The sequence below is a fragment of the Orcinus orca genome, chromosome 11, assembly GCF_937001465.1.
Source record: "Orcinus orca chromosome 11, mOrcOrc1.1, whole genome shotgun sequence".
Lineage (NCBI taxonomy): Eukaryota > Metazoa > Chordata > Mammalia > Artiodactyla > Delphinidae > Orcinus > Orcinus orca.
The window spans coordinates 54,952,006-54,979,679 of record NC_064569.1 but is presented as its reverse complement, the minus strand read 5'-3'; the positions used below and the strand labels follow the sequence as shown (position 1 = coordinate 54,979,679).

General features: G+C 40.7%; 2 long non-coding RNA genes across 2 annotated transcripts in view; one reads left to right on the top strand and one right to left on the bottom strand.

Annotated features, from left to right (window-relative positions):
• Positions 1 to 27,674, top strand: part of LOC117197500 (uncharacterized) — a 124,050-nt gene that overhangs the window by 28,301 nt on the left and 68,075 nt on the right. Inside the window, exon 2 of the long non-coding RNA XR_004478150.1 lies at positions 16,759 to 16,838. This is a non-coding gene — a long non-coding RNA (uncharacterized LOC117197500). The remainder of the gene's footprint in view (positions 1 to 16,758; positions 16,839 to 27,674) is intronic.
• On the bottom strand, positions 5,274 to 7,869 carry LOC117197502 (uncharacterized). Its single transcript, XR_004478152.2, has 3 exons — positions 7,694 to 7,869; positions 6,448 to 6,494; positions 5,274 to 5,407 (listed from the first exon to the last, which is right to left on the bottom strand). It is a non-coding gene; the product is annotated as an uncharacterized LOC117197502 (long non-coding RNA).

Here is a 27,674-nt window from a genome sequence, read left to right as displayed (position 1 = left end):
TTACATCTTGAGCAAAAATAGCAAAAAGAGTCAATGATTATATTATAGAGAAAATAACAAAGTCTTTTTCTGGAACATTTCTTCATATTTTTTGACATCTTGTTGAAATAAGGAAATGCAAGCCCTATCTAAGAAATAGGCCACTGATAGAAACCTGAGAATAATTTTGTTGCAGAGTTAAAGTGAATTAGAAAATAGGCCAAGACGAGAGCTTTAGTTCAGTTTCAAATATCTGACAAAATTGGGAAATTGGATAAAAGGAGTTTAGGAAATTGTACTGGATGAAAATGTACTGATGTTTTGTATTTGTTCCAACGTAAAAGCATCTATTTCCCTCACAGAGAGATGGATACATAATGGTTTCAGATCTAATGGAAGTACTCATTTCCAGGGGTATTGTAGCTTTGAAATGGGTGTGTTTGAGGTTTCTGGGTCTAATTTCATATTATTAAAATCTGAAATTACAGAAGCCTTTCCGAAGTAATCCTTGAGTTTCAGAATGGCCTCACGGTGCACCATGAGCTTGTTGTGTACAAAGTTTGAAGGGCTTGTTTGCAATACAATCCCTTTTGTTACAGCCAGAGCTGTATCTTAGTTTTTGCCTTTCCCATGGGCTGGGTTTCTTCCTCTGATCAGCCTCAGAGCTTAGCCTGGGTGATGGAGTGACAAACACTGAAGGTTTCAAAAGCAGATAATAGGGCAGAGATGACAAGGTCAGGGTTTGGAGGTAGACTTGGGTTTGAATCCTAATTCTATCACATAGGAGCTCTGTGGCCCTGGTTCAGTTGTCTAGCTTCTCAAGCTTCATTTTCCCCATCTGCCAAAGGCTGCCATGAGTGTCAAGAGCTTAGCGTGGTGCCTGGCACAGAGAACACACACTCAAAATGTATGCTAGTAGTATTAGCAACCAGAAATTATCTTAGTTTTACTTCAAGAAAATAGCCCTAGCTGTGTGCCGAGGATAATTTTTTTAAATTGATAGTGTGGATGTCGACATTTTTCTTAGAAACATTTCTAGAGGAAATTCCGTGGTTGTGTATCTAAAAGGCCTGCCCAACTTTACCCAAAAGATACACAGTATCAGTGCCTCCAAATAGATACACCAATGGTGTTATGGAACCCCAGATATTGTCCACTCAATTCACTGTGGGCAGGAAGAGGATCTATTTTTAAGGGGAGGGAAGAGGACTATAACTGGTTAAAAATAGGATTCTCCTCCATCTTCTCTCTGCCACTTTTCATCCGTCATTTTTCCGTCCACCCCATTTTTCCTGAAGTCCTCTTATCACCTCTGTTCACCTCCCCCTTCTCTTTGTCTGCTTTAGAATCGGTACATACTATGAAAGAAAAAATACTTGACACTATCCCCAGAAAGTCAGTGGTGGGGGTAATGCATTTTTAATCCTAATCACCTGGTCTCCCTTTATTTGGCTGCCAGAGTGGGAAGGTTTTTTTTATTATTCAAAAAAGTCCTCTTGTTGGTGCTCACATATGACTAAAAAGGTTAATAAATTTCAGACTCTGCTTGGTAATCCAGGGAGATAGAACTCTGCAAACACAGACTTTTCTTTTTAAGTTGAATCTGACATTATGAAAAGCTACCCCTCTCTTCCCACACTCAAAGTATTTATCTAGGCTTTAAACACTGGGTAGCAGAAGTGTGGCGAGGGAGCTAACATTAATCGTGGGTCTGCATTGCAGAGGGAACCTCACTCACATTATCTCATTTAGTGTTCACGACAGTCCCATGGGGAAAGCATCACAGTTCCCATATTTCATAGGTGAGAGCATGGGGGGCTTCAGCGTGCCCCGTGAGGGAGGGACTCACTCTAGTGCAGTTTCCCTAAGCACTGGTGACCCCGTGCAAGGTTTACCCATCTTACTGCAATACCTTGATATAAGTGCTTCTCTGCTCACCATACAGTGCCAATTATGATAAGACATAGCTTCCAATTCTGTCCACCCTCTCTGGCCAGTCAATTCTTGGGACCATGGTCAAGTGCAGAATCCACCTTTCTAGGAAAGGGTGCTGGGAAATTGATATCCCCTCCCTCAGCATTATAACCATAACATTGATCTCTCCAAATCTCTTTCCTTTGCTCTGATTACATAGAGGCAGGTCTGCACATTAGTCCCTCGATGCTGGGTGGTAGTGGGGGGGATGATAGTGGGTGGCAGGCCCAGTTCTCTGAGCTGGGACCTCTCAGTACACCCTGTGGGGCAGTGGCAGGGAGACATGGTTGATTTGCTCTTCAGTTATAATTCCGAGACAAGTGCATCATCTACACGTAGATTATCGACTTTAATTCTTATCAGAACTCTATGAGGAAGGTTCTGTTTTGATCCCAGCATAGTGTAGTGGTTACAGACAAACATGGGCTCGGGTTTGAATCACAGCTCTTATACTATTAATGTGAAGTCCAAACAACTTGTTGTCTATGTGACTTTTACCTTCCCATGCCTCAGTTTCCTCTCTATATGATGGAAGAATAATAGTACTTACCTTTATACTGTTTTGAAAAGCAAATGAGATAGTTTACACGGTAGGAAGTGCTCTCTATTATCTCCATTTTCCAGATGGGGAAACTAACACCCAGATGGGTTATATAACTGTCCGAGGTCACACAGCTAAGCAGCATTTCAAAACCCATGCTCTTAGCCATTATTCTGTGGTGGGACTTCTCAGGGTTTTTCACATCTTGGCACACATGGAAAATGATATTACTCATATGACATTGGGGAGAATGAATGGGACAGCTCAGGGCTTGAGGTAATTGGTCTCTGGGTCTCCTACCACCCCAAGCTCCTTCTGGTCAACTGGTACTCTGCTGTACTGGAACAGAGGATTGGAGCTCCAGGCCAAGGATGTCAGTAAGTCTTCCTGGAGAAAATGAAGACTTAGCTGGAAAAGTTTGTAAAATTCAGTAGTGAAGGGAGGGGGTGATAATGGGTGAGAGAGACTGCTTAATTTTCTCTTCTGAAAAATGGAGACCACAAGAATATCTATTTCACAGGGTACTTAAAAACTAAATGATGGCTTGTATAAGGAAAAGCCTTTGTAAAATGTGATAATTTTAGCTTAAGAAAAAAGAACAAAATATTTGAAATCATAAGAGTGATCTGGGGATAGTGGTTACAGAGATGGAATATTTCTACCAACCATTTACTTGGGGAAAGTTACAGTTTAATAGCATAGACCTCCCTCCCTCCCTCCCTTCCTGCCTTTCCTTCCTCCTTTTATCTTTAACCAAATAAAAATGGACATTAGCTTCCTCCAAGGTTTCTTATGAGGCTGAACCTATTTTCATCAAGTAACTGGAGCAAGTGGGAATAAGAACAAGAATCCTACAAGCCCAAGTAGGTGTATCTCTGAAGTTCAGACTAGTTTGGCTTTATCTGAGGAAATGGCATGTCAGACTGTCTCTATAACATGGGCATCTTTGGTGAGGATTTCTTCTTGACAGGTAAGGCAGCCAGGCACAAGCCAGACCCAGAAACAAAGCTTTGGTCAGTGGAGGGGAGGGATTTAGGACCATCAGCCAAGTTGTCTCCTCCCAGGGCCTGATGTCCAGTGTTGACATTTTCTTTCCTGAGTTTAATGTAAAATTCAAGTCAAGTAACTTGCACAAATGCATCAATATTTTAAAAGCTACCAATCTTACACATGAAAAAAGGCAGCTTACAATCTTCAATAATCTTTAATGTAATACATATTCATTATATGATATATGAGCCCTCAAAGGAGAAGGTCCTGTTGTCTAGAATTCTAAGTGCTACACAATGGCGGCTTTGGGATAGGTAAACACCACATATTTGCTTTGTAAAACCATCACCGAGTGACTTCAGCAGGTTAACTCTGAAAGTCATCACAACTTTTTGTCTTTCATAATCTGGACAAAGCTAAAGGAGAGAATTTTCTCTGATGCGACATTCTTGTAGTCAGAGTTTTAACCAGATACCCTCCTTGAAATTTGACGCTGATGTTAGAATGCTCATTAGTTCTGAAAAGCTGACTCATTCTTTGTGGCTGAACTCAAATGTCACCTCCTCTGTTAACTAGTCCCCAACACCTTGAGCAGGGTTAATTGCTCCCAAGGAGCTTGGTACATGCCTCTATTATGGCATCATTACCATAATACTGTTTGTTTACCCAATAAACTATGCACTCCTTGGGGGTAGGGATGGTTCTCAGCATGGGAGGCACTTACTTGATGACTGTGGAATTAAAGAGTGTATCTATCGTAGAGAGTATGTTTAAAATATAGATAAATTTGTGCACTTCTACAGACTCAGAAAAAAAAATGTTCAAGAGACTGTTGCCATCCAGATATAGAACTGAAAAAAAAACCCTCAAGAATTTTAGGAAGTTGTCATCTTAAAATCTTATTAACTGGAAAGGTTCAAGAAAGATCAACAATATGCTGAGATGAATGAGTGAAGATTTTTGTGTCATCTAGTGTGTGTTTGATTTATATCTATAGTTAAAGCTAGAAGTCAGGGGAAAGGAAAGGGATGGGTTTGAAATTGATTGATTGACCTCTGACTGCTAGGTTCTGTATTAGATGGTTTCCATGACATGATTTCCCTTTGGGTACCACCCCCCCAGATCCCCCACCCCAGTTGGTTGGGTCCTATTAGCTCCTTTTGTCAAATGGGAAAACTGAGTTTTGGAGGTTCAGTAATGTGAACAAAGTCTTTCCATCTAGTAAGTGACTAAACCAGAATCTGAACCCAAGTCTGAAAAAAGTTCTTAGTGTATGTCTATATGTGTTTAAAAAAAAAAGGGGGAGGAGAACTCAGCAGTTACTAAGATAATTCAGGACAGCCCTCACCTTGTAGCCTACACTTTCACCCCTTAAATATCTAAGGAAAAGGGTCAGGCGGGTGGGGCTTGAAGTGGGCAACACATGTGGTGCTTAAGCAAGTGGACTCAGAGTCAGAAACCTCGATAGAGAGCCTGGCTCTCTCACTTTCTAGCGGTGTGAACTTGGGCAAATTGTTTAATACACTTGAGCCTCAGTTTCTCTAACGATAAAATGTAGAAGTAGGTGGAGGGGACTAATCATCATTTGTAGCTCACAAAATGTTGTGAGAAAGAAATGAGAGAAGGCACTCAGCACTTAGTCAAGGGCTTGGCACACAGTAATGCTCAATGCATTCTTATCATAATTACTCAAATGCTCTCTGTTTCTTGCCCAAAGTCAACAGATAATTGCTCATCTTCCTACTTTCTTAATTCAGCTGTGCAATCTTAAAGTGGAAGAGAAGTCCACTGAATTACCTTTGCCCTGTGAGCTGCAGCCAGACAATGGGATTTGGACTCATTTGATAGGAGTTTGGTTCTCGGTTCTGCTTTGTGATCTTGAGGAGACAGCTCACTCAGTTTCTCTGGACTCAGTTTTCTTATCTGTAAAGTGGAGATCAAAACTACATCTATCATACAGAATTCTTTCCAGGCTTACTTGACCAGTGGTAAGATAAGGCGCACATGAAAGGGCACCTAACCTGGTCTGAAAAGAGTGAGGAGAGTCTTCTTGAATGTAGTGGAGTCCAAGTGGGTCCAACTCCAAAAAGAGAGGAGCCTTGTAAACTAGGACACACACTTATGCCAGTAATAATTACGCTATCATTTTAATAACATAAGTATATGTAACTGATATTTAACCTTCTTTCAGACTACGTTTCCCACTCCACTGGTTTCACTTTCTGACTTAACCTTTGAATTTCATTAAACTTTTAAGGGGAGGAATACTGTGATTTGGGGTTTTTTTGGTGTTTTTGTTGGACTCTAATTATCTCCAGTTTGGTCCATCATTTTCTTGAAGGTGTTTCTAGTAGAACTTTATTATTCTGCTGTGTCTTCAATTATCAGCTGTGTAATGCAAGAACCCAAATAAATATAGACTGTGTAATTCTTTCTGGCTTTCATACTGAATGGGATAAGTGAGTGTGTGTGTGCGTGTGTGTGTGTGTGTCTGTGTGTGTGTGTGAGAAAACACATGTATACATCTTGGATTTGATCCTGAGTTACTCCTTGGGTGTAAATAAGACACTGAAAGGCACATTAACTTTTCCAGGTCACCAGGGTTTTCATTAGATTGCTGGACTATAAATAGTTCCCTAGTGGTGGAGTGCAAATGATGTACCATTCCTTCTTCCCCCCCAGAGAGCTTAGCTACCAAAAAGCAACATTCACTTGCAAGTGTCTGGCTCACTGTGTGCCAGTATTGTACAGAAGGTCAAATTTTGGATTAGCCTTTGAAATGGAAAAAAAAATCAACAAGGGTGTCTTTGTGAACATTTTGTTTCTTAGGGAAAACTGTTTACATGGAATTTACCTAGTGTACCACATAAAAATTCTAAGCATGGAATATCTAGCACAGTGTACAAATTTATTTCCCTTGAGTTACTTAAATGTCATCATGTTTGGTACAAAATTGGAAATACCTCATTTTGCAAATATTCTTGCCAGAGCTTCTCTGCCATGGTGCCATCTGCATAGAAAAAGATAATTGAGTAACTACTTGGTGAATACAAACACAGAGCCAGCCACAAGAGATAATTCAGAATGCCTTTTCTGTTTTGTTATCCTTTAAAGCAAGATTATCTGTCCGAAGAATTTGGAAAATTACCTCTACTGTTTCCAACTGATTTTGTCTAATCTGTTTCTGTGAGATCCACTGAACACACTATGCTAGGATAAAGCGAATTTGTTCGAAGAATAAGATCTGATGTTTGGCTGAGCTTATCAAGTTTCTACTAGACTATAAGCTACTCAAGGACACAGACTGTATTGCATTTATCTTTGAATCTCTCCTGTGTCAGGAATGTAGTAGGCATCCTCTAAATAGTTACTGATTTAAATTCAGTTTATTATAAAAATTATAAGAATCATTTCTGGGCCTCCTAAAAATCAGATAGTGTTTGAAAAATATATTCCTGGATGTTCTTTTTTTAAATTATGTCTGGTTTTAGTTTCCTGTGGGGAATCCATGTATGTTGTGGAAACTTGGGTATATATTTGTGATAGAAAATTATGGATTCTGACAAGGAAAGCAGTAGCAAAAATTGTTTAATATTTGGTAAATAGGGGTAAAACAAATGAAGACATGTTTGGTCTAACAGAATTCATATAGATTAAGAGTTTTTGAGAACTGTTTTCATGGATTTGGTACATTATACAGTTTGTCTTACTTTTCTCTTTTGGCAGTTTTATTACCAAGTAAGCCTGAAAATGAGGCGAGGAGATGCCTCTGTGTGTGTGTGTGTGTGTGTGTGTGTGTGTGTGTGTGTGTGTGTGTGCGCGCGCGCGCGTAAACAAGAGCTAAATGAAATTTCACACCAATAAGATGAGTTCTGCTTAAAATGATGATAATGGCTATTAATTGAAAGCCTAGTATGTGTCAGGCTGTCTTTAAATCAATAACATATTTTATGCATACAAAAACCCTATGACTTAATCATTTTTCCAGTTTTAAAGATTAATAAGCTGATGTTCAGAGATGTTTAATAACTTGCTCAAGTTCACATGGTAAGTGGCAGAGCTGAGATTCAAACCCCAAACTCTCTGGCTAGTAAATTGGTATTCTTCCCACGTATTGTACTCAATGCAGGAGGCACCTACGCATGGTGATTCTTAACAGTGTCAAAACATCTTTTTTCTTTTGGGACACCGCGTGCCTGTAATTATTACCTGTAGAGTCTTCCTTGGAGCCTTAAGGCCAGATTAGCACTTTGTGTAGAGCAATAAAACAGTACAATCTCAGCCTCCAGTACTGGCACCGTTGTCAGCAACTGGACGGAATTGAGTCACCTTGAATAAAAGAAAAAAAAGTGAAGTGAGAGGTTGTTTAATGCTTTGTCTTTTTTTTTTTTTAACACAACTAATTAATCAGTTTGAATTCTGAGTAGAAAGAAACAAATGAAAATGTTATTTCACTTTTCAAAGTATGTTGAATCACTATCCTAGAATTTTTACCATCAGGCAGTAATGAACAAGCACAATGGAAGAGCTACAGTTGGAAGAGGTTGAGAAGGATCCTGTGTTTTATCAGTTGATACGGGAGCCAAGGTGGTGTTTGACTGGGGAGGGAATGGCGATATAAGAGAAGCATTAGCTAGTTCCTAGTCAATCTCCTTTTCTATGTGCACGAGATAATTATAAAGTCAAATGTTAAAGCTGAAAAATCATTTAAATATCTGGCTTTTTGCTTCAGGTGCTGTTCTACTCAAAAGCAGGCAAAATAGCAAAAAACAGGTCCGGTGAGATGGGCATCTAAACACCTAAGTTTCTTTGTTGTATTCTGTGCTAGGTGTAGTGGTGAACCAAAGCAGCCTGGTTCCCACCTTCACGGAGCTTACAGTCTAGACAAAAAAGACTTAATAATTTCACATAACAGTATGTGAGCTCTTTCAAAGCGATATCATAGTCAAAGAAAATTCAGCAACTCACCAGGAGAAATATTGCCTCCAAAAGGCCCCTGGAGGCAGCCCAAGGCAGGGAGTATTCTGAGGGACTGTGGGAAGACAAGATAATGGAGAGGAAAAATAAGGGCTCCCAACAAAGTTTGCGACTAGTTAAAGGTAATGTAGGATACTGCACTGCTCCAGTTGGGGCTATTGGTGGTGTTAAACAATAAAGAATGCCTGGGTACCATAGTGGTTTAATGCAAACTACTTTTTATCCAGGGGTGACTTGAGGCTATGAACTCTAGCAGCCAATCACATCCACTTTCTGTGAAGAGGCTCTCATAATAGTTAAAAAATATATATAATATATATTATTTATGTATCTTATTGAGGTGAAATTAACATAACATAAGATGAACCATTATAAAGTGAACATTTTCAGTGGCATTTAGTATATGCACAACGTTGTGTCACTACCACCTCTAGTTCCATGATATTTTCATCACTCCAGAAGGGAACCCCATACATATTAAGTAATTGTTCCTCACTCTCCCTTGGCACTACCTCTGGTAACTACTAATCTTTGTTCTGTCTCTATGGATTTACCTATTTTGAATATTTATTAGAAATGGAATCATACAATACATAATCTTTTGTGTGGCTTTTTTCACTTAGCAGAACGTTTTTGAGGTTTCATCCATGTTGTAGCATGTATCAGTACTTCTGTCTCTGTGGATTTACCTATTCTGGATATCTATTGGAAATGGAATAATACAATATATAATTTTTGTGTGGCTTTTTTCTCTTAGCATAATGTTTTTGAGGTTCATCCATGTTATAACATGTATCAGTACTTCATTTCTTTTCCTGGCTGGGTAATATTCCATTTAATGTATATATATACCACATATTAATGGATTCATCCATTAACAGACATTTGGGCTGCTTCTACCTTTTAGTTATTTTAACAGTGCTTCTACGAACATGTGCCCGTTTGGGCTGCTATAACAAAATACCACAGACTGGGTAGCTTATAAACAACAGAAATTTATTGCCCTCAATTCTGGAGGCTGGAAGTCTGGGATCAGGGTGCCAGCATGGTTGGGTGAGGGCCCCTTTTGGGACACAGACTTCTTGTTGTATCTTCACATGGTAGAAGGGGCTAGGGAGCTCTGTGGAATCTCTCTTATGAGAACACTAATCTCATTCATGAGTCCTCCACACTTGTGACCTAATCATCTCCTAAAGGTCCCACCTTCTAACATCATCACATTGGGTGTTAGGATTCCAACATGTGATTTTGGGGGGAACATAAACATTCACACCATATCATGTGTGTACCTGTACTTGTTTAAACACCTATTTTTTATTCTTTTGAGTATACACCTAGGAGTAGAATCACTGGGTCATTTGATAATTCTATGTTTAACTTTTTGAGGAACCACCAAACTGCTTTCTAAAGGGGCTGAACCATTTTACATTCCCACCAACAGTGTACGAGGGTTCCAGTTTCTCCACATCCTTGCCAACATTTGTTATTTTCTGTGTTTTTTTTTTTTTATTGTAGCTACCCTAATGCATATGAAGTGGTACCTCATTGGGGTTTTGATCTACATTTTTCTAGTGATAAGTATCTTTCCATGTGTTTGTTGACCATCTATATATCTTCTTAGGAGAAATAAGAAATGTCCATTCAAATACTTTGCCCACTTTTTAATTGGGTTGTGCTGTTGTTGTTGAGTTAGCATACTAATTTTTGAGCCATGCACTTCAGCTGTTTCATGATGCAAATCCAACACCCACAGTAGTCTTAAAGGTGGAATGTGGGCAGGGAGAAGAGGAAGCAAAGAGCACAGGAGAGGTGGAACTTGGGGTGTGGCTGAAAGGGTGCTGATACACAGCTTCATCTTCCTCAATAACTTAAGTCTGATAACTCAGAATAGGAAGTGATAGCTTTGGCATGGCACTTTGATGGAGATGCATTTCTAGAATCTGTGACTTCAACTTTATTCTCACTGCCATTGTATAGCTCAATAATAAAGAGCTACCATTTTTTAGTGCACTTCACACACATTATCTTAAACTTTGTAGCCATACCTGGTTGGTGCTATTATCCTAATTTTACAGATTAGAAGAACTGAGGCTTGGGGAGATTAACTGGTTCAAGATCACACCTTGAAGGAGGCTGAATGAGTAGCGATTCCATTCTCACAGATTCATGTCCTCTCCCTATTACCCCATGGATGGCTTATCACTTGTTTGTATTATTGCTCTAGTCTCCTAACTTTTCTCCATTTCTTTAGGTTTATCTTCCTCAATCAGTCTCTACACTGCTGACACTGGGGTTTTTTCTAAAATGTAAATCTTACTGTGCCACATCTTTGCTTAACATCTTTTAATGGCTTGTCATCCTTCAAGATCCCCTGTGTTTCAAGTTATCATCTCTTGCTTTTCTCATTTGTACCCTACCTTATAGTCATGTCAAACTACTCCCAATTTCTGGAATCTGTCAAGCTGTTTCATAACCTTGTGCTCAAAAGAGAGTTGTTTCTTTCTGGAATGAATTAAAGACCGCCCTGCCCACCAGTACTACCTTATGAACTTACCCCTACACCATAAAATGCACAAATATTGGCAAGTGAGGTAGTCAGGGGAAAGAGGGGAAGCTGTCATTATTTACATACCTCACCTTGACTACCTGGAATATACAAGAGAATCAACTGGAAGTTAACAAGGCAGCTTAGTAGTCAGATACAAGATTTTAAAAAAATCAATAGATCTCCCAATCACCAGCAGTAACCAATTAGAAAATGTAATGGCAGAAAGGATCTGACTCACAAAAGGAGCAAAAATTATAAAATACCTAGAAGCAAACTTAATAAAAATATGTAAATCCACATTTTTAAAAAGCTCTAAACTGTTATTGAAAGATAGAAAAATAACACTTGAATCCATGAAAATACACTCCATGTTTCTACACGAAAAGTTTAATGTGGTGGTTATGAGCCTGAGGTCTGACTGTGTGAGTATGAATGCCAGCAATTCCTTTCTGCGTCATCTCAGGAAAGTCGCTTCACTCCTCTAAGGCTTAGCTTCCTTGTTTGTAAAGGGAGAGTAATAATATTAGTTAGCTCGTGTATCAAGTATGAAAATTAACTAAAATGATCTGACTAAATTAAATGATCTGTTTAGAGCACTCAGCCCAGTGCCGGGCACATAGTAAATACTTAATAGGTTATCTATTATACTAAAGATGCCAATTGTCTTTAAGATAATCTGTGTATTTAATGCAACTCCAGTTGGGCATTTGTTTCTGTGTGTGATTTGTAGGTTTATTGAGAGCTCATCTTTAGAGGGTATTTTTATTTGTTTGGCTTGTTTTATATTTTTGGAATCATGTGTCTTCTGAGTTGTGGATAACTCCCAACAGAGGTGTTTTGGTTTTGCCTTTGCTTGTGCCAGCCCGATACATATGTCTCTCCCTCCTTCCCTTTTTTCTTCCTTCTTTCTTTTGTTCTTTTCTTCCTTTTTCTTTCTTTCTTCTTTCCTGTCTCAAGTTCACAAAGATATTCTCATATTACTAAATGAAAAGAAAATTTTCACAATAATATATATAGTGTAAAGTCATCTAAGTATAATGCAAAGCAACTCTCCTTTTAAAATATTTCTGGCAATGGATCTGGAAATCCACACACAAAACTGCTCATAGTGGTTACTTCTAACATGAGACTGGGGTGGAGGGTAGATGGAGAAAGTCTCTCATGGAGTTTTTCATTTTCTTCTGTATTATGTGATTTGTTTATTATTCGACCACAAGTAATACAATTTCTATTACTTGTATAATTTAACAGTCAGCCATTTTCCCTCCTCCAGCTCAGGCCTCAGGCCCTTGACAGCCCTTGCCCTCTCCTCATCTTCTCATCCATCATCTGTGCTCCAGTCACCTGGCTGTCTCTCTGTCCCTTGAGAATGCCATTCTCCTTTTCACCTGAGGCCTTTGCCTTTCCAGTTCTCTCTGCAATGTTTTTCCCTCACCTCTTTGCCAAGGTCACTATGACTCATCTTATGTGGCTCTCAGTTTCTACAGCATGTCCTCAGCGCAGCCTTCCCTGAAACTCAGACCAGGTAATGTTTTCTGTCATATGCTCTCCAAGTATCTTATATTTCTCTTTTGCAACATTTACCACAAGTTTAATTAATTAACTAATTTTGAAAGTTGTTATGTAATACCAGGCAACTCCAGTAGAACATGAGCTTCATGCTGTCAGGGACTAGAGCTGTCTCATTTGCAGATTAACTCCCTGGGCCTAGCAGAGCACCTAGTACATAATAGGCCCTTGATACACACTCACTGAAGGAATCAACAAGTAAGTGAGGGCTTCCCTGGTGGCGCAGTGGTTGAGAATCTGCCTGCCAATTCAGGGGACACGGGTTCGAGCCCTGGTCTGGGAGGATCCCATATGCCGCGGAGCAACTGGGCCCGTGAGCCACAAGTAATGAGCCTGCGCATCTGGAGCTTGTGCTCCACAACAAGAGAGGCTGCGACAGTGAGAGGCCCGCACACCGCGGTGAAGAGTGGCCCCCGCTCGCCGCAACTAGAGAAAGCCCACGCACAGAAACGAAGACCCAACACAGCCATAAATAAATAAAATTTTTTAAAAAAAACAAGTAAGTGAATGAGATTTTGGGGGAATCTTGAGCATAGTTTCTGATTCTTCTAAGTCCCTTCATGGAAACTTAAGGATCTGAGGCTCCTATGTTGGGAAATATTCATTCCTTTTCTGCTCCTGTTTAGGACTGATTTGTGCATTGCAGGTAATGTTGCTCTGCAGTCCTTTATACTTGGAATGCATTTTGGGAACCTCCATAAAATGCCTCCTCTAGAATTCCCAGTGCCTGTAACTCTGTGAAAGTCCTCTGCCCATGAACTAAGGAGGGACCTAATAGACCTCTAACAGTAGGAGAGGTACTTATTTCCTGAGCTGAGCACTGCCCAGGAGACTCTCCTTCTATCCTCAGGAACCAATTTCTCTATGCTTGTCTCTGGGCTTCCACCATCTGACATCTTCAACTGCAGATGCAAGCGGGTCTCTCTCTGCCTCACTGGAGTTCCTCCATTGGACAATTTCCTGTCCATGGATCCTCATGAGATTATGCTGAAATTTCATTCCCAGTGTCATCAGGAGTGAAACGAACTAAATTGAACTCTAGAGAATGTGCATTAATACATATGAACACAGCTAAGTAATTGCTATGTTGAGCAGGGGAGGAAATCAGTCACTATAAAACTCATGCTGTAGGAGAACTCACTTCCAAGCAAGATCATAATGGGAGTCATCTAAACAGAATTAAACTTTTATGATTTTTTAAAGGACCATCAGACTACGAGAAATATTTCACTTCACTTAACTAAAAGGTCAGAACTTTTTGATGTCCCTGTTACATGGGCATTGTGTTATATAGATGCTCCTCAGAAGTTAATGGACGACTTCTTTTATAAAGAAGTTCAGCCATGTTGAAACTCCTGCTGGATGATCCCTAGTGGACAACCCTTCTTGTTACTCACCCTGTAGTTGGGTGTTATGGCTATCCACATGATTCTTTCCAATGATTTCTAAAAATGAGAGGCCACTAGTTCGGATGTTCCTTTTATTGCCTGTCAAAGGGCAATTTTCAAATGAACATCACCCTCTAGGAAGCAGAACTCTTCCATTCTCAGAGAAAAGTGATGATAATTGGACTTTACACATGTTTCCCTTTTTGAGATACAGACCACAGAATTTGTTTATGACTATCTTTAGCACGAACAGGAAACTTACGATGAAACTCAAATGGAGGGGAATAGAGTTAAAATGTTATAAAACTCATAGGAAATCTGTTCCAAATGATCCAGTGGCTTTAAAAAGTCCATTTTTAAAACATGAGAATGATAGAGCATAGTTGTTTTGTTCAGTAGCAGGGAGGGGCATTGCTGTGGCAGCCACACTTTCTGGCCCTGTGACCAGTTGCTCATTTTTTGTCAGAAAAATAGCTGGGTGCGACCACGGCTACAGTCTCCGGTTGTGGGAAAAGTGTTTGTCTGTGAGCAACTGACAAGTCTGTATTAAAGGTCACACTAGGAATTCTGGCTCCTTAGCAGCACCCTAACCCTAACCTTAACCTCAACGCTAACTTTGGTTTCTAAACAAGACCGTTTAGATGAGTAATCCAAGGAGACAGCATTCCAGGGCATTCACATCACCCCTTAAGAGGGCACCAAACATTCTTCACCACTCTTAGTTCCTCTATGGGTCACATCTGCACCATAGATAGGGTATGCCCATCAGTTGGAATAGGCCAGGTTATGCTGCCGCAACAAAAAAGCCTAAAATCAGCTGGCATTGTTTTAGGGATTGCTGGTGGATGGTGAGAAAACGTTTTCTGAGGCAGGAAGGCTGTTGCTCTTTCCCTCCGACCTGCAGACAGACAATGGCGGAGATGGTGGCTGCTCCATCTACCTAGGTCCTGGAGTGAGGAGCTGAGCAGCACAGCCCCAGCTGACCTGCAGTGCAGAGAAGTTTCTGTGATTATCCGCCACCAAGATTTAGTGCCATAACTGACTAATATCACATCTCCTGCAGTCTCACAGGTGAATAAATGCACACTCACGCAGGTGAAATAGATGGCCTAGGACTCTAGTCAAGGGCCAGGGAAACGATGTCTGAGCTCTATTAACATGGCAGGCTGACTCATTTGTGTCTGGCAGATCCATGAAAGGCCACTGATTTTTCCATCAACTATTGAGACTTCAGTCTGATGGGGTCATTCTGACCCCATCAGACTGAACTTGACCCTCAGAATGAACTTAGTCTTTTGCAAAGAGAGCAAAATAACATTTTTTTTGGTTTAGCGTCGCAGGGAGGGTGACCAACCATCCCTGTTTGCCTGGGACTGGGAGATTTCCCAGGACACAGGCCTATCAGTGGTAAAACCAGGAAAGTCCCAGCTAACTGGGATGAATAGGTCACTCTAATTGCTGAGGTGATATCTCCTAGTAACACTTAAGAATTATGCAGCGTAGACTCCCATTGTACCTTGTAATTCTTTCTGTCATAATATTTATTACATTGTGTTGTAAATGACTCAGACTGTGCAGTGTCTATCTGCCCACCAAACCCTGGGCTTCTGAGACCAGGGGACTGTTTCTTTTCCATTTTATATTCCCAATACCTTGTATGGTGCCTGCCACTTCAAAAGAGCACAATAAATATTTATTGAATGGATGAATGAACGCTGTTTCTCTGTTATTTTTCATTCCCAAAACTGGTGTGGTGTGATTGGCTTTTTCTTCTTTGAGGATCAGTTCTGCCTAGTTACTAGTTTAACTACAAAGAAAGGCAGGACTCTGCCCTGACTGCAGCTACAAGCTTGCATAAAGCTTTCAGCGTGACCTGTAATGTAAAATTACATAAACCCAACACTGAACTTCAGCATAAACTGATTCCTTATTAGACCGACTGAATAATTGAATCTCCTTTTTTGGCATTTGTTTAAAGACAGAAGGTCATGGGACAAATGGTGGGTATTTGAGGCTGTGGAAACAGTTGTTATAAATTTGGTTTATCTGTTTCTGTAACTGGGACTATTGTGACTGAAGACCCAAGCTTCCCAAGTCTGCCCTCCACCCTTGGGAATGCAGAACAACATGCCCTCCAAACCAGAGGCAGGAGGAAAATCTCTGTGGGCATGCCTCCTGAGAGATTGCATTCATGCCTAGTTAAGGACAGCAAACAGTGAACTGAGAAACTTGCTCTGGAGAACTAGATCCAGGTCTCAACCAGTTGAATATTTTCATAACAGGCCTGAGAGGTATGCTGAGAAAGAGTTTGCTGGTTCTTGACTTACACACTAAATACTCAGACATTTTTGTTTTCATTAATCACCCACAGTGAGTCTCTCCTAAGTGACTCAGCTTTTCTGAGAAGTGATTTAAATTCTAGAAGGAGGCCCTGTGGAGTAGTTGGAAGATCACTAAACTTGTATTAAGAGGACTTAAAAGAAAACCCATCCTCAGTTTCCTCATCTGTAAAATGGGTTTAATAATATCTACCTTTCTTACCTTATAAGATAGCTTGTGGGGTCAAAGGAGATAAAGTCAGTAAAAACAGTCTAAAAATTGTAAAATGCAGAATGAATATAAGATATATATTTTCTACCTCTTATGAATTCACCTGATTCTATTCTTTAACAAAACATATCTAAGCTTGCCTTCTGCTTTAAGACTTCCTTTTGTAAGTCAATTATACTTCAATAAAAAACAAAGGAAAAAAACCCTTCCTTTTATTTATCCCAATATTTTCCTCATCACAGGACGAGAATACTCTGTGCCTTGTATGTGCATTCTCTTCATGACAGATGAAGACACAGGTACCATGATCTTAATTTTACATGTAAGTACTAGTTCATAGTAGTTCATGTCCAAGATCATGCAGCTAAATGTTTGGTTTTAACACAAGGGTGCCTATCTCACTGCCCATGAAATTTCTGTCCCACTGTGCTACCTTCCAAATTTTAAAGGGTTTCCCTCCATTATTTTAATATCTTGGATTTGGTATACAAGTTCATTTTGGGTTTTATCACATTATTTTCTAGATTTTGATTATATTTCCTCATTGTTTGTCACTCCAGACTGAAATATTCTATTCCTTACTCTGGCAGACCTTTCCTTTTCCTTGCTTTTGTTTGGACCTTTCTTGAGAGATAACAGCTAAAACTGCATGTAACATTCCAGGTGTAGGCCCTCCTGGGTTGGGTGCCAGGGCAGTATAATGTTACCAGATGTATTGCCAATACTCATCATGAAACTCGGATTTTCATGAGCTGTTTTGACTGAAGTAGGGCAGTTCCAATGGAACATCCTCCGGCTACAGCCAGCAACCATGTGGCCAGGCGTTAGGGAACATGATGTCTTGAGGTCTCTAAAATTCTTTCATTTATTTATTCAACAAGTTTTTTAAAAGCACTGATCCTGTGCCAATCTCTGTTCTATTTGCTGTGGGTAGGATAGAGAATAAAATACCCCAAGTCCCTCTCTTCACGGGCTAAATTGAGTAGTGTGGAGAAACAGTTGACAAATACAAAAATGTATAATATGTCAGGTGGTAAGTGCTATGTAGAAAAATGAAGTTGGGTAAGGGGAAAAGGGGAAGACTGGGCAGAGGGCTTGTCTTTTCCATAGAATGGTCAGTGACATTGCTGATAAGGTGACATTTGAGCAGGAACTTGAAGGCAGTAAAGGTTACCTCAGGGAAGAACATTCCAGGCAGAATGAACAGAAAGTACAAAGGTCGTGGGAAAGTTTTCTGCCATGTTTGAGGTATCCCAGTGTAGTTGGAGCTAAGTGAGAGTGGAGGGCACTGGGGAGATGAGATAAGGTCAGAGCTTCAAGGTCAAGGAAGGGCAGATCATGCATGGTCTTATAAGTTATGATGAAGGACTTGGGGTTTTATTATAAGCAAAGAACTGGTCTGGTCGGACTTATTTTAAGAAACTCATTCTGTCTACTCTGAGGAGAATAGACTATGGGAAAGGAATGATGGAGGCAAGGAAGCCAGTTAGCCAGCTATTGTAATAATCCAGGTGAGGGATGATGATGGTTTGGATCAGGGTGATGGTGGAGGTAAGGGCCAAATGTCATTGAATCCTGGGTATAGATTGGATATGAGAGAAAGAGGAATCAATGACGACTCCAAGGTTTTCAGCTCAAGAAACTGCGAAAATTGGATGAATGGAGTTGCCTTTTACTGAGATGAGGAATACTACGGAAGGCATGTTTTTTGTGTGTGTAATGTTTGTAGGTGGTAGAAGGGACTTAGGAAGGAGTTCTATTCTGTATATCTTAAGTTTGAGGTACTTCCACGTAAGGATTTCAAGGAGGCAGTTAGACATGAGTATGACGTGTTCGGAGGAGAGGTTGGGGCTGGAGTTAGAGGCTAAATGAGATCACCTAGACAGACAGATAAATCAGGAAGAAAGAGGCCAGAGCACCGAAACTTGGAGGACTGCAACATACTACAGAGAGCGTGGGGAGATAGGTGGAAACAGTAAAGAGAAGCAGTCACTTAAAAGCTGTTCTGGTGGCTCTGTGGCAGCAGCTACTGTGAACACTGGGTTTATATATTGGAGATCTGCTCCCAAAGTTGGGGGGCTACCAGGGAAGATTTATGCTTGTGCAGGTGGCTGCTACACAGGATCATTGTGATAAAGCACACACACAAGAGTCCTCTCTTATCATTACAAAATATGCAGGAGATTGGCCAGTCACTGCCAAAAATCAGGACGAATTACTTTAGATCAGGGAAATTTGCTTAACTGAATGGAATCAAAGAGATCATATCAATATATTCCTGATAATATAAGCATATCTATAATATGATAAAAACAAGGAACTCTCAGTACTGTGGATATACAAACCATTAGCACGTGCATTTATAAATCCCCAAGATCAGACATATCAGGATGCATATTAACAAAATCACCTCTACAGTACATATAAATAAAGTTCGGGCTTTGGAACTCTTTTTTTTCCTGATTGCAATTGGTGTTTCATTTTGCAGGTCACCCCATAAAAAGCTTGTTTAACCCATGATGTACAGTACCTCAGGTGTGGATCTAACTGTTCAATTTTCAGTTTTCAACCATGTTAAGGACTTTCTTCAATTGCAACTCTGGACAGCAGCAACTACCTCATCTGATAGACAATCAAAGCCATCTGTGCAAGAGGGGTGATATACTAGTAGATTTAAAAACAAAACCAAGAACATTCTGCTTTTATCCTGTGGAACCCTGCCTCCCTGCCCCCAACCTTGTCACCATCCCAACCCTAATCTGGCCAGCTCTGCTTCACAAGGAGAGGTGGAGTAGGAGAACAAAGGCATCAAATTCTTGGTTAAACTAGAAAAGTCTTGATCTTTGTATTAAGATTTAAGAGAATAATAGCAGAGATAAGGCTTCTTTGGGCTGGGTCACAGAAGTGACAATTGGAGAGGGAATGGGGGGTGTGCCTGGGATATTGATGAGATGCTGAGAAGTGGCCCTAACCTGCACCCTTACTTCATTATTTCCAAAGATGCAAGGGGGGTCCAATGCTGTGACTTCTCCAAACATCACATGTATTCAAGCCCCATCCTCTAAGTCCTAGGAAGAGCTCAGACCTGTCGCTGGGTCAGGTCTGTCACCAATGGGATCACCAGGGATGTCCAGCTGAGGTGCTAGGGAGGGAAGAAGCACAGTGGCTTTGAGCCTTCTCTGTGGAGCACTAGCATCCTTTAGATGAATGCTCTTCTCGCCATGTGGCAGGGCAATAGGATGGGGTGAGGCTGGCCCTGTTGGGGAGAGGTGGCTGCCCTTGGCAGGCTAGCAGGGCCTCTTTCTGGATGTGTTCCTCTTCATTCTTTCATACTTTTTCTTTGGAAGCTTTCTTTGTGCCCACAAATATAGATTTAATATCTGCTTCTTTGTCTTCCAATGCTATCTCTGTAACAGCATTTACCTTACTGCATGTATGTCTCCCCTACTAGATTTCGACCTTTTTGAGAACAAAATCCAGTTACAATTGTCTTTATATTTCCCAACACCCAGGATAGTGCCTGGGTCATGGTAGGTAATCGATAATGATTTGTTATATTATGAAGGAAAACAAATGCATTCACTCTCTATGCCATGAGTGTTCTGTTACCTGGTGTAACTGGAGTAGGTAGAGTGACTCAGCTAAGAAATAAAACACTTTCTGCTCAACAGATATTAAATAACAATAACTGTAACCACCTACAGCATATCTTCTCGTCTTCATTTTCTTTCCTTCAAATAACAGATTGAGGCCTATTTTCTCTGGAAAGTCTTTGCTGGTTATCCTTCTTACAATCTGCTAGCCAGTCTCCTCCTTCCTAAGACACTTCCTGTTATCACGTTATAGCCATAAATATATATTCCTAGATTTTATAGTCAGTCCCCCTTTTTTGCCACATTGTATTCTTAGAAATCACGTCTTCCATAAAATGGAACATTTCTCCTCTAGAGACAATGCTGTAATTAAGGGCTTACCAAGGACTCAGTATCAAATAAAATACAGTCACGATCAATAACATGTCAGAAAAATAAAGCTACAACTGTAATCCTCTAAAATAATTTAACATAGTAAAATCATGCCTCGAGTTCTATAAAACTGTCATAAATACACATTGATTATCCAATACCTGGATTATGTAAAATCTATGTAAAAACATAAAATTAAACCATGCTCTATTATTAAATTTTCCCCCAAACGAATATACAGAGTAAAATGAATATTTTCAACATATTAATGAACAACCATTTGTTCTGCTTTTAAATTATAAATGGAACATTGGATGATTATTTAGATAGTTTAGACATCTCTTAATACAAGTCAGCAAGTTAGAAGTTATGCCCCTTTGTCCTTCATAGGTTGTCCTCTCCAAAGCAGCGCTTTCCTAGTTATTCAATTGGTCCTGTAGTCACACCCAAATTAGTAGGCTCAACAAATGTTTCCTGCAGTTTCTGACAACGGTAGTACTTCTTTTCTCCTCGGAAAAGCTGACCCAATATTTCTAATCTTCTTCCTCTCCTTTTCTCTTTCTTTATTTAAAGCTAAAGGCATAAAGCTAAAGGCTCAGTAGAAGACCAAAGCAGAGCCAGGGAGAGACATGGAGTGGCCTTAAATAACTCAAGTGCCCCTTCTGTGAATGATTCTTCCTTGATTTAGTTTTTATTGTAAAAGCAATAAAACAATTGCTGACTGTGAGCAAACTCCAAAAAAAAAAATACCTCAAAACATTTATGATGGGCTTCCCTGGTGGCACAGTGGTTAAGAGTCTGCCTGCCAATGCAGGGGACACGGGTTTGAGCCCTGGCCCAGGAAGATCCCACATGCCGCGAAGCAACTAAGCCCGTGCGCCACAACTACTGAGCCTGAGCTCTAGAGCCCACAAGCCACAGATACTGAGCCCACATGCCACAACTACTGAAGCCTGCGCGCCTAGAGCCCATGCTCCGCAATAAGAGAAACCACGACAATGAGAAGTCCGCATACCGCAACGAAGAGTAGCCCCCGCTCACCACAACTGGAGAAAGCCCACGCACAGTAACAAGGACCCAACACAGCCGAAAAAAAAAAAAAACATTTATGACATGATTTCTAAGAGGTCTGGCTGTCTTTTTATTAAAATTCAATAAAATAATAAATATTAATTGAAGGCCTACTGTGTGCCAGGCCTGATGTGGGGCTCAGAGGAGGCTGAGATGAAGGCAACAGTTTGACCTTCGAGGAGTCCAGTGAGGTTGGGTGTTGAGAAAGCAGCACTTAGGCTTAGTCATGGGTACTTCCTATAAGATGATAGAGGACTTGGGGTGACACTCCCTGGGGTATTTTGTTCATGTGACCAATGAGTTTGTGACTGACACTGATCTGTAATCAAGTCTGGTAAGAGGAAGAACATTTAGAAATTGTTTAACAAGAAGCCTCTCTGTTTTCTAGTGAGATTTGAGTATTGAAATTTGCTTCATGTTTAATTGAGAAAAATCTCATAATCCCACTGAAAACATAAATATGATAATCATAATGTTTGCTGAAGGCTGTTATTACAGGCAATAGGGAATTCAATTAAGAAAATACAAGGGTGAGACAATAATGTTGAGAATAAGATCCCCTTAGCCTTGTAGTGTGAAACATATTATTCAAAGAGGAACCAAAATGCACGGCCTAGACTGGATTTATGTGGTTTAGCTCTTATTTGTCTCAGAATTCTCAGGAGACAAGTTCCACACTTAAGTGAAAATAATACATGTCCATGTGCGTGGTAGTGTTTAGGAGAAATGAGTAGCATCAAGGATAAGATTATTTCCAAATAATCTATCAAAAAACAAGACATGCAAGCAAATAATTAGTGGATGCAATTCAGATGTTGACATATCGAATTTTGTTTGTCGGGAAAGTGGTTGCTATGTGGCAGACTTATCCACTTTTTTTGACTTATAAAATAATTCTCAAGTGACTTTTCATAAAGATGAATCGAATTAGAAACAACACCCCAAAGGTTTTCTTTTTCTCAGGGGCTACATAGTCCTGTTTTTGGAACCATTACTCTGAGCTTGTTTTCTATATATTTTGCATAAAATGCATTTCTAAAAACAAAGAATGACCTCAGTGGGAAATTAAGCAAAAACATGAGCTGTCTCCACAAGAATAATGCTCTGTAAGTCAAAATGATAATAATCAAGTGCAGATAACCAAGAAGGAGGCCCAAGAGCTAGGACCGCTCCCCCACCTCAAGTCTCCATTGTAATCCCTTCCTACCTGCTCAACTTTCCTATCTCTCCTCCCTTCAGTTCAGCCTTCACTCGGCCTCCCTGGTTATTTGGGCTAGTCAGACCTCTCCTCACCAGGCCACTTTCATTCAGTAGCTCCCTTTTGTACTCAGAGGAAGGCCAAACTGTCTACATGGCACATGAGACCTCTGGCTTTTGAAGTTCATCCACCATTACCCAGCATACACCCTGTGTTCTCACCTCACTGAACCCTTCACAGAGCATGCCTTACTCATATCGTCACGCTTTGCATATAATATACTTTCTGCCTGGAAAGCAGTTCAAGTATTACGTCTTCTGTGAGATCTTTCCCAGTCACTCCAGGAAAAGGAGCGGTCCTTCTTTGCGTAAGGGATTTCTATTACAGCACTTGCCAAAACACATCATCATTATTTATCAAAATGAAACTCTTTTTATGCCTCGATTGCCACTAAGACCCCAAAGTTTGAAATGGAAAAAATAGATGCCAAGTACTACCATATTTCAAAGTGGGATGCTAGACCACATGTGCTGGGCTTGCAAAGAAGATGCTCTAAAGCTGATTTCGTGAGTTCATTATCTACTTTCAGGATATCAAAGGGTTGCGGAGTCAGAGGAGGAGGGGTGATTCCTTCCAAGAGCATTGACAATGTGTGCTGTATGGTCTTCCCCCCAGCCAACAGCGAGGGAATGGAGGAGGACTTCCTTCTCTGCTCAAGTCAAGCAACAGGGCTTCAACATGACCATTCAAGAGAAAAACAGAAATCCTGTGGCATTTGAGGGCAAAGGGATAGTCATTGGTTCTGTGCTGAAAATACTGAGGGCAAGAGATGGGGGCTGGAGCCACCGGCCCGCTGGCACAGCAGAGGGAGACAGGTCTTCACGGGGAATAAGCTACAATTTCATCCATGTTTACTGGCAAGAGCTTGTGTTTCTCATTGTCCAGACATGGGACTCATAGGAGCAAAACTACATGGAGCCATATTTGAATCCTGCCCAAGAGGTGGCCGGAAGAGAGCTGTGACTCTGGTAGAGGAGGTGTGACTCTGGATGATCAGAGGCAGAGAGAGGAATCAGAGGTCAGAAGAGAGGCACTGCCCATATCTAGGGGGCTAGTCAGAAGGCTTCAATGGGGGTAGCTCTGAGGATCCCACAAAAGCACCCCATCATAGGAACAGTCAGCACAGAACCCTCCAAGGCCACAGAGTACCTCTGCCAGCTCATAGGTACTGGAGAGGTGAGAAACCACCCACTTGCTTTTCTGCTAGGTTGGGGAGGGCAGTTGCCCTGCTCCTATGGGTACAGTGCTGGCTGGGGGACAAAGTGCTTTCATATGGGCATTCAGCCAAGCCTTCTGTTTTCAGGCCCCCCTGGACCCCCACTTTCAGAGGTTTCTGGAAGCTCTCATTCCTCAGTCTTTCTGGAGTTCTGTAGCCCAGAGCAGCTTACGTTTGTGCTTCTCCCAAAGCTGTTTCAGTCCCTTGTCTTTGCTTAGTCAGTTGCCACTGACTTTCCAGCTTCCAATATTCTGTTGCTTTTGCTTTCTCTTTGTCCTTGTGTGTTTATGCCTTAAACAAAATTCTTTTACCATCACTTGGGCCTGGGGCAGCGGAGATTGGGAGAAATCTGTGACAACTATGAGTGTTCAATCTGCCATGTATAACTTGAAGTACATGTAACTTTCATAATAAGAAAAAATAATCGTGGTTGTAAAAAAAGAATTGAGTTGGAGATATAAAATATACATGTCCGTATTTTTATACATATAAAGTTAATAATAAAAAGCAATGCATGCTATTTTGCAAAATAAACCGTGCAGACAATGCTTTAGAGTTTCGATGAAGCAGCAATCACTAGGGGCTGAGGTTATCAGAGAAGCCTTCATGGCAGGCGTGGAAATCTTCCTAGACTCTGAATAATGGGTAGAATTTGGATTTCTTGAGAGTAGGTCTCTATTTAATTCATTTCTTTATTAACAATCATGTGTAAATCAGAACATTATCTACCATAGTAGCCATTGCTTTGGGCTCCTCAACATGTTTTTTCCTCGTTATCCTTCTTTTTTTTTTTTTTTTTTTTGGCGGTACACGGGCCTCTCACTGCTGTGGCCTCTCCCGTTGCGGAGCACAGGCTCTGGATGCACAGGCCCAGCCGCTCCGCAGCACTTGGGATCCTCCCGGACTGGGGCACAAACCCGTGTCCCCTGCATCGGCAGGCGGACTCTCAACCACTGCGCCACCAGGGAAGCCCTATCCTTCATTTTGATACTAGATGAATTCTCCCTTGGAGAGAATGAAGCCAGCACAACAGACAGAAGCAAAGCCTGGAGGCAGAGAGAACTGCAGATGAGCCTTGAGACTGATCCAGCCACACCTAAAACCAGAATGCCCTGGACTTCTAACTTGCAAGAGCCAATAAATTCCCACCCCACGCCCCCGCCTTTGTTTTCGAAGTTAGTTTTAGTTGGCTTTCAGTTACTTGCATCAGAAAGAGTCCCAACTAATATGACAGGGTAATGAGAAGGTATTCAACTGAATTTTAGAACACCACCACCATGGGTAGAGCTAGACCTCAATTTATAGTCTAACTTGAAATTATAACTTGCAAGTTGTTTCTCATTAAGCTTATCAGTGGTAGATAATTCTTATCCTTTGACTGAAGGCAGTACGGGAACAGACTAGTATCTGCATTTTCCCTTTGGAGCTTGTTATTTTTCTCATAACAGATGAATTACTTGTAAGCAAAAATTAAAGATAAAAATCAATCCCATCATCTTAAAAAAATGTGGTGAGCATGTCCCTAGAGTTACGAGGGCTGCCGAGTAATTCATCTATAGAGGGCTGCTGGAAGGCAGAGCCCAGCAAGCTCCCAGAATTCCGTGTTAAGGGAACTGATAGTTTTATGCTTGCAGATGAGAAGTTTTTGCTGCAGCAGCCACGGCAAAGATAGCAAATCTCTAGGTGACCTGGCAAATTACTTAATAACAGCTAACTAATACCAGCTATTAATAAATAAGTACACACTATGGGTCTACTATGGTTTTCAGTGCTTTTTATGTACTACCACAAACCTGATTAAGTACTGCTATTGTCATCCTTCCCATTTTCCAGATGAGAAAAATTAAGGCACAAAGTCGTTAAGCCTGGATAGGCAGCTGGGCAGTCTGATGCTGGTGTGACCTGCTCTGAATCACTGCGCTACACTGCTCTAGGGTATTAGTCAAGTTACAAAAGCATCCTGTATTGTAACAGCAAGTCTCAGGTCTCCACTGACAGAGCAGAGACTTTGGGATTTGAGGCAAGAGACGAAATTGCCCAGATAATCAGGAAAAGGGAAAAAATCAATTTCTGCATAAAATGCAGTCCTTCATTAATTTTAATGGTGGTGAATTTTTCTTGTGAGATTTTAAATAGTCTTACTAAAAAAAAGAAAAAAAGTCTTAATTACTAGAACATTTCCAAAGTTACCTCTCTGTGTGATATTAAAAGAGTTTTATCCACTTATCCTATTACTGAGACAGACTCTGTTCATCGCTGGCTTGCAATTCTCCCCCAACCCCCATGCCTCTACCCCCACCCCTGCTTTGCTAACAGATCCTGCTTATGTGCAGACATCACATGGTGACCCCTTCTTCTGGAGGATGGGGAAATCCTTGCATTGGCTTACAAGGCCCTAAATGATCAGGACCCCTTCAATACCTCTCTGGGCCTGTCTCTCACCACTGTCTCCCTGGTTCACTCTGCTCCAGCTGCACTGGCCTCCTTGCTGGGCCATGAATATCCCAGAGCTGTCCTCCTCAGTACTGGCTGTTCCCTCTGTCTCAAATGCTTTCCCCCTACAGAGCTCCCTGCCTCTTTCAAGACTTTGCTCCAATGTTCGCTTCTCATGAGGTCCTTGGCCATCTTATTTAAATACATTCCCAGTCCCTCTTACTCTGCTCAAATTTTTCTTTTATCCACAGCTCTTATTAATTTCTAACATGCTATTTAATTAACTTTTTTGTTATGTTTACTTGTTGTCTCTGAATACTCCTGGAATATATATTTTATGAAGACAGGGATGTTTGTTTATTTTGTTCATTGATGTATCTCATGTGCCTAGAAAAGTGCATAGCATATAATAGCTGCTAAATAAATATTTGTTGAGTGTGCGAACAGATGAATGAATAAATACCAGGAGGTTCTGGGAAATATTTTCCTCCTGATAAAAGGAAGAGAGAAAGTAGAAACTCTTTGCCCTCTCTGCAGCCTATTTTCTCCCCGTGAGACCTGCCGGGTGAGGATCTGATGTTTGAGCTGCTGTAGCCCTCTCATCACTGAGGTAGAGCCTAAGAGAATTATAGCCCTGCCTCTGAGCGCTGCCTACACTCAACTACTGAACCAACACTAGCCAAAAAAGGTCTCCAGATTTCCTGCTTGTGAAAAAATTAAATCCTTCCTTTTAAAGCTAACTATTATTGTTATAAAGCAGAAACTAACACACCACTGTAAAGCAATTATACTCCAATAAAGATACTGAAAATAAATAAATAAATAAAGCTAACTATTAGTTAGGCATGTTCTTACTTGTTTGTGGTCCAAAGCATCCTCAACTGATGCAATAACTTAATAAGTCACTGTGGTAAAAAGAAAGAAATTTGGTATTTGATCCTGGTTCCTGGCATAGAGCTCCTAAAACCCTTGGAATTTTCTGAGCGATAGGGTGATAGAAGTGTCTTTTGTTCTAATGAGGTGACTGAAACCAAGGGTTATAGTGTGAAAGGGTTGTCTCATTTTGTGGATCATCAGCTTCCTTAAGAACCTTTACTAAAATGGATTGTGAGAGTGACAATTTGGGGACAATACCTTTGGATTTGAATCCTGCAGAGTGGAAGAGCATGTTTGAGCTGAGACCCTAAAAGAGGAACTAGCCAGGAAATAAAGAGG